Consider the following 7247-nt stretch of genomic DNA (forward strand, 5'->3'; position numbering starts at 1 on the left):
CCCAAAGCAGGTCCCGGTCTGTTCAGCCAAAGTTGGAGGCCCAGCATGATTTGTCAAATCCTGAGCCAGCCTGTTCAGGGAAGGGAAGGAGGGCAAGGCCAGAGCTCCTTTGATGTTGTGATGACCTTCTGTTGGTCCAGCAGAGGTTTGCACAAGGAGGGGTCGCTGGAGTCCGTGTGTCCATGTGATGTAACGGGGCATCAGCTTGTACGCCAGTACATCGGCATGTGATGTAACAGCTGTTGTTGGTGCTCTACCTGCTCCCTCCCACTTACCGTTTGGGGTACACAAGCCTGAGCTCTTACTGCCAGAGACCCCTGCTGAGGGCTTTCTGTGTCCCAGAAACCCCTAGGCCTGGTGTAGAACTGACTGAAGGTGCCAGGCTGTTAAGTGTGGGTGGATAGGCCCTCACCCCAGGTAAGGTGACCCTGAGGAATGTCCTGTGCTCGGTCTGGGCTCTCTAGCGACGTCAGGCTCCAGTCACCCAAGGTAGTAACTTGCTTAATAATACCCTTCGTGGCTCCCCCTCCTCTGTCTCACGCTCACACTCCCTACTGGTGTTCTCTCAAACACATGAATTAGCCTTAATCCTTTCTTAGCTTCTGGAAGAACCCAAACCAAGATATACAGGTGCATGTGTCAAAGTTATCCCGTAAGCGTGCAGGCAAGTGCAGCAGACACACAATCACATGCAAGAACCCAGAGGCACAGGTTGCACACATTCACACACCTGCATCCATTCCACGTGCTCTCGAGAGGGGCCTGGATAAACTGACAGGACCCTCCATCTAGAAGCACTTGGATCTGCATCCTGCTTGGCTTTCAGATCCCCACCCCTGCCTTGTCCTGGAAGCCTTCTCCCCATCCTGCCAACAGAGGGACACCCTCAGTGCTGGGCCAGGACCCCTAAAAGGACTTTCAGAGGGCTCAGCCTGCTTGGTGGCCCTTTCCCTGTCTGATTCCCCTGGAGCAGAGGCTAGTTCATCTCCTGCCACCCCCACTGAGGGGATGCAGGGGCAGCGATATACCTGACCCTCCATAATGCCCAGGGGCCATGGAACAGAGTGGGGCATGCAGCTGGCATTCCACAGATGCTTGTGGAATAGAACTGTCTGCTCCCACCACTATAGCAAGCCCTTCTCTGAGCCTCAGCATCACAGGGACCCCTGGGAGGGATTTCCTAGTGTTCCTCAGGCCCAGTGGTTCCAGGCAGTGAGTTGTCCAAAAATTTCGGTGACTATTCCCTGTGCCAAGCCAGGGCTGAGTGCCCAGGACCCTCCTGTGATTAGCAGGGTGTGGTCCTCTCTCTCACGTAGTCATAGCCTAGGGGGAGATAGACAGAAAACTCCAGCATATAAGGAGTGAAGGGTATGGAGGCATGAGGGATGCCTGGGGTGGGGCCAGCAGAAGTGGCTCCTCAAAGGCAGGGGCAGGCTGTCCAGGTCCTCCTGGTGCCCAGAGTTTATCAGTTCCCCGGACCACTACATCAGAATCACCAGAGGGGAGGACTTCCCTGGCAGTTCTGTGGTTAAGACTCCATTCTTCCAGTACCTGGGGCATGGGTTTGATGCGCAGTCAGAAAACTAAGATCCTACATGCCCATGGGTGTGGCCAAAAAAAAAGAACCACCAAAGGGTTTATTATAAATATGGGCTCCCCGCTCCACCTGGCGCTATGGCTGGTCTGGGAACTGGCATTTAAACCAGCTGCACCCTAGATTCTGGAAAACCCCGTGTAGGCCTGGCCTTGGCAATCTCACTCCGTTTAATGACCAGCTGAGTGACTGTTCTATAGCCCTGCTTCTCAAACTGAGGGTGGGATGGTGGTGGTCATGAAACCACGGGGTAAACAAGTATATTTCTGAATATCAGCGTGACTTGGAGTTAACTGGTCAATCATTAAAACAATAATTTGATATTTAAAAGATATTAAAAAGGAGTATTTGCTAAAATTCATGGTTTAAGATAAAATATGAGACAACAAAGGACTTTGTAGTGTGGGATTGGACACCTTGGGACAGTTTCAGTCCCCATCTCTGTTGTTGGGGGTGAAATCTTGAGGCCCCCTTTTCTTTCCACCAGGGCCTAAACTATTTAAGGGTTTTTATTCTTCTTCCTGTATACATTAGGATTAAGGGTCCAAGCTGTGCATACAGACTTGGGTTCAAATCCTGGTTTCCTACATATTGATACTAACTCTGTGCCTCAGTTTTCCCATCAGTAAAATGGGTATAAATACTGTACTGCTCCTGGGCTTGTAGTTAAAACTTCACATGGATCTTGCTGTACTCCTTCAGTTCAGTTCAGTCTCTCAGTCGTGTCTGACTCTTTGCAACCCCATGGACTGCAGCACACCAGGCTTCCCTGTCCATTACCAACCTCCAGAGTTTGCTCAGACTCATGTGCATCGAGTTGGTGCTGCCATCCAACCATCTCATCCTCTGTCGTCCCCTTCTCCTGGCCTCAATCTTTCCCAGCATCAGGGTATTTTCCAAGGAGTCAGTTCTTCACATTGGGTGGCCAAAGTATTGGAGTTTCAGCTTCAGCATCAGTTTTTCCAATGGATATTCAGGACCGATTTCCTTTAGGATTGACTGGTTGGATCTCCTTGCAGTTCAAGGGACTCTCAAGAGTCTTCTTCAATACCATAGTTCAAAAGCATCAACTCTTTAGCACTCAGCTTTCTTTATGGTCCAACTCTCACATCCATACATGACTACTGGAAAAATCATAGCTCTGACTAGGCAGACCTTTGTCAGCAAAGTAATGTCTCTGCTTTTTAAAATGCTGTCTAGCTTGGTCATAGCTTTTCTTTGAAGGGGCAAGCATCTTTTAATTTCATGGCTGCAGTCACCATCTGCAGTGATTTTGGAGCCCAAGAAAATAAAATCTGTCACTGTTTCCATTGTTTTCCCATCTATTTGCCATGAATTTATGGGACTGGATGCCATGATCTTTGTTTTTTGAATGTCGAGTTTTAAGCCAGCTTTTTCACTCTCCTCTTTCACTTTTGTCGAGAGGCTCTTTAGTTCTTCTTTACTTTCTGCCATAAGGGTGGTGTCATCTGTGTATCTGAGGTTATTGATATTTCTCCCTGCAGTCTTGATTCCAGCTTGTGCTTCATCCAGCCTGGCATTTTGCATGATGTACTCTGCATATAAGTTAAATAAGTGGGGTGACAATACACAGCCTTGACATACTCCTTTCCCAATTTGGAACCAGTCTGTTGTTCCATATCCAGTTCTAACTGTTCCTTCTTGACCTGCATACAGATTTCTCAGGAGTATTTCTGGTATTCGCATCTCTTGAAGAATTTTCCACAGTTTGTTGTGATCTACACAGTCAAAGGCTTTCATGTAATCAATAAAGCAGAAAAAGATGTTTTTTTGGAACTCTCTTGCTTTTTCAATGATCCAACGGATGTTGGCAATTTGATCTCTGGTTCCTCTGCCTTTTCTAAATCCAGCTTGAACATCTGGAAGTTCACAGTTCATGTACTGTTGAAGCCTGGCTTGGAGAATTTTGAGCATTACTTAGCTAGCGTGTGAGATGAGTGCAATTGTGCGGTAGTTTGAACATTCTTTGGCATTGCTCTTCTTTGGGATTGGAATGAAAACTGACCTTTTCCAGTCCTGTGGCCACTGTTGAGTTTTCCAAATTTGCTGACAGATTGAGTGCAGCACTTTCACAGCATCATCTTTCAGGATTTGAAATAGCTCAGCTGGAATTCTATCATCTCCACTAGCCTTGTTTGTAGTGATGGTTACTTGACTTCACACTCCAGGATGTCTGGCTCTAGGTGAGTTATCATACCATCATGGTTATCTGGGTTGTGAAGATCTTTTTTGTATAGTTCTTCTGTGTATTCTTGCCACCTTGTCTTAATCTCTTCTGCTTCTGTTACGTCCATACCAGGTCTGTCCATTATTGTGCCCATCTTTGTATGAAATTTTCCCTTGGTATCTCTAATTTTCTTGAAGAGACCTCTAGTCTTTCCTATTCTGTTGTTTTCCTCTATTTCTTTGCATTGTTCACGTAAGAAGCCTTTCTCATCTCTCCTTGCTATTCTTTGGCATTCTGCATTCAAATGGGTATATCTTTCCTTTTCTCCTTTGCCTTTAGCTTCTCTTCTTTTCTCAGCTGTTTTGCCTTTTTGCATTTCTTTTTCTTGGGAATGGCTTTGATCACTGCCTCCTGTACAATGTCACAAACCTCCGTCCAGAGTTCTTCAGGCACTCTGTCTATCAGATCTAAGCCCTTGAATCTATTTGTCACTTCCACTGTGTAATTGTAAGGGATTTGATTTAGGTCATACCTGAATGGTCTAATGGTTTTCCCTACTTTCTTCAGTTTAAGTCTGAATTTTCCCTTAAGGAGTTCATGATCTGAGCCACAGTCAGCTCCCAGTCTTATTTTTGCTGTACTCCTTGGTAAATGAAAATTGTCAGTTATTTTATTGCTGGTGCTATACCACACCACAGTTCAGGGCTGTGATTATCCTAATTTCTTGGGTATCTAGCCCTGTGTTCCCACCCTGGGTGCTCTGGGGGCAGCCAGCAAAGATCTGTGAGGGGACCTGAGGAGCTGTGGCCTGGCATCCTTCCGTCTTGCCCAAGTCCCCTGGGTTTGGGTTGGTGTCTCCAAACCTCAGGCTTCCCAGGTGGTGCTAGTGGTAAAGAATCTGCCTACCAATGCAGGAGACACAAGATGCAGGTCCGATCCCTGGGTTGGGAAGATCCCCTGAAGTAGAAAATGGCAACCCACTGCGGTATTCTTGCCTGGAAAATTCCATGAACAGAGGAGCCTGGCTGGCTAAAAAGTCCTTGGGGTTGCAACGAGTTGAACCAACTGGGCAACTGAGCACTCCAAACCCTCCTCAGCTGGGCAGGGGGACATGGGGACAATGAATTGCTCTGGCTACTGTGGACTGGACACTGTGCCCCCAGGGCCACTGAGCCAGTCCCTATTTTAGGGCTGTGCAGTCCAATATCGTAGCCACTAGCCACATATGGCTGCTTACATTTAAATTCATTAAAATTGAACAAAATTTAAGATCCAATTCCTTAGGCACAGTAGCCACATTTCAGGTGTTTGACAGTCACGTGTGACCAGTGCTACCTTGTGGAACAGTGTGCATACAGAACATTTTCATCATCACAGAAAGTTCTTTTGGTTCCACTCATCTCAAGAGGAAGTTCTCAGCTGTGGCTGCCCACTAGACTCACCTGGAGAGCTTTCAAAAAACACCGGTGCCTGACCCCACTTGCAGAGGTTCTGAACAGCAGCCAGGGCCGAGAACCACTGCTCTGAAGCCCTGTTCAAATTGTCTACTGGAAAGCTTTCTCTAGTGGAAATGGTTCAAATTGAATTAATACCTTTTGTGAATGTCTGCCTCCCTCTCCCAGCTCATGTGTGCAGAGCCAGGGCTGGGGGTTTAGCCTCAGTTTTATGGAATTCCCTCTCCACATAGTTGGGCTGCCTGCCCATTCCCCTCTCCCTGGACAATGTGAAATGGAGGTCTAGCATCTCTCGTGGCGTTTCTTGAGGCTATGGGAGACAGGTCATGCTTCATGCTTGTCATACTTATGGGGTGTGGGTAGAAGTACTCAGAGGCATCCCTGTCTGGCTTGAGTGGATGGTGAGGAATGTGGCTACTGTCCAGCTCTGTCTTTCTGAAAACTGGCCCCAGAGTCCCCTGGGTCCACTGACCTTATCATCCCAGGAATTGCCGTGGTGACTAGTCATGCTACCCACTGTTTGCAACATGCAAGGGCAGGCCAAAGCTGTGTGCATACCGAGTGGCCACTGCTGCTGGATGGCTGAGCAGAGCTAGGTGAGGTTGAAGGGTGGGGACTCCATGGAACCTCTCCCCACTTTGGGGTGGGCCTCCCCTATGAGAAGGCTGACCTGCAGGGGCATGCCAGTTTCACAGTGGGTTCCCCTGAATTGCAGTGGGTCTTCCTAGGGAGGGTCATCCTGCAGGGGTCACTCCCACAAGAGGGAGACCTGCTACCAGAGCGCCATCTTGGTTCACCCCAACCCTAGGAGGGCCACATGTCCCTTGTGGCAGGGAGTCTGGGAGTGATGATGCAAGGATGGAAGGCCCTTGCAGGGGGCCCTGTGTGGGGGCTGTGTACCAGGACAGAGACATGTCTGCCATAGGGGGGCTTGGAAAAGAAGGTCTCCCTGAGCCTCCTCAACATGGAGATCACCCAACAACATTAAAGCTCTTCCAACACTGAGCATCCCCTGCTCCCATGGAGTTCCCAGTCAGAAACGGGGTTCAGTCTGCTCCACCAGAACATGGAACGTGGAGCCGCCAATCTTGGTTTATGGAGACTGTGCTTGTGGTGTCTAGGTTGTGGTGCTTGTGGTGGGTCCTAGGTTGTCTGTGGTTTTGTCAGAGTTGACCTCTGCATTTTTATGGTGAGTAAATGAGCAAGAGCTAGTGGGGCATCCTCAGTTCCTCCTCCCTGAGGTGTGAGAATCGCAGACAGTGGGAGCTGGAAAGACCAGAGAGGATGAGTAAAATCTTCCACTGCCTCTCACTTCGAGCAAGCCTGACATTTAAAAATCATTTTACCGAAGGATTTTATAAATGCAGTTTTGTAGATTATGAACTCTTGTAGACCAGAGGTGTTCTCTAACTACAACGGACAAAAATAAAACCCAAACCACCACCAACAACAAGAACGAATGAATCTGTCTGTGTAATAGATATGGTTTTGTGTATTTGTTTCCTCCTTAGTGTTTTCATTTTAAGTATTTGGCCAGTAGGCAAGAGAATAGCTGAGTAAGATGCAGATGTTGATGGAAAAGCTTGAAAACTGTCATTTGAACAGTGCTGAACAATTTTGGGATGTGTGTAAGTGATACTATACATGTTTTAAGGAAAATTTCATAGTGTATAACTTAAGTGAGCCTGAACATTTCTAACATAGGAAGCCCCTTCTAACATACAGGAACCAATTTTAAGCCAAATCACAGTGAAGTTAGGGTTAAAAAAAAGTGAAAGTGAAAAGTGAAGTCGATCAGTCCTGTGGACTCTTTGCAACTGGATGAACTGTAATCTACCAGGCTCCTCTGTCCATGGGATTCTCCAGGCAAGAGTACTGGAGTGGTTGCCATTTTCTTCTTAAGGTTAAAATGTATCTATTTCTTGTGTCTGGCCCCAGACCTTTCAAGTCCAAAGAAGAGACTCATTCTTCCACATGCCAACTCTTCCCCCCTCCCCACCCCTCACCCCCC

At 47.6% G+C, this 7247-nt stretch overlaps 1 protein-coding gene across 5 annotated transcripts in view; it reads left to right on the forward strand.

The window, feature by feature from the left end:
- POC1A (POC1 centriolar protein A) overlaps window positions 1-7247 on the forward strand; it is a 101148-nt gene that overhangs the window by 13918 nt on the left and 79983 nt on the right. The window contains exon 1 of one of the 5 annotated variants that reach the window (XM_010851758.1): window positions 5521-5832. The exons of the other annotated variants lie outside the window; for them this stretch is intronic. The gene's annotated coding sequence lies outside the window, so the exon portion shown is untranslated. Of the gene's footprint in view, window positions 1-5520; window positions 5833-7247 lie in introns of those variants that run through there. 5 annotated transcript variants of the gene reach the window in all.

Source organism: Bison bison, unplaced genomic scaffold, assembly GCF_000754665.1.
Source record: "Bison bison bison isolate TAMUID 2011002044 unplaced genomic scaffold, Bison_UMD1.0 scf7180017864304, whole genome shotgun sequence".
Taxonomy (NCBI): Eukaryota; Metazoa; Chordata; class Mammalia; order Artiodactyla; family Bovidae; genus Bison; species Bison bison.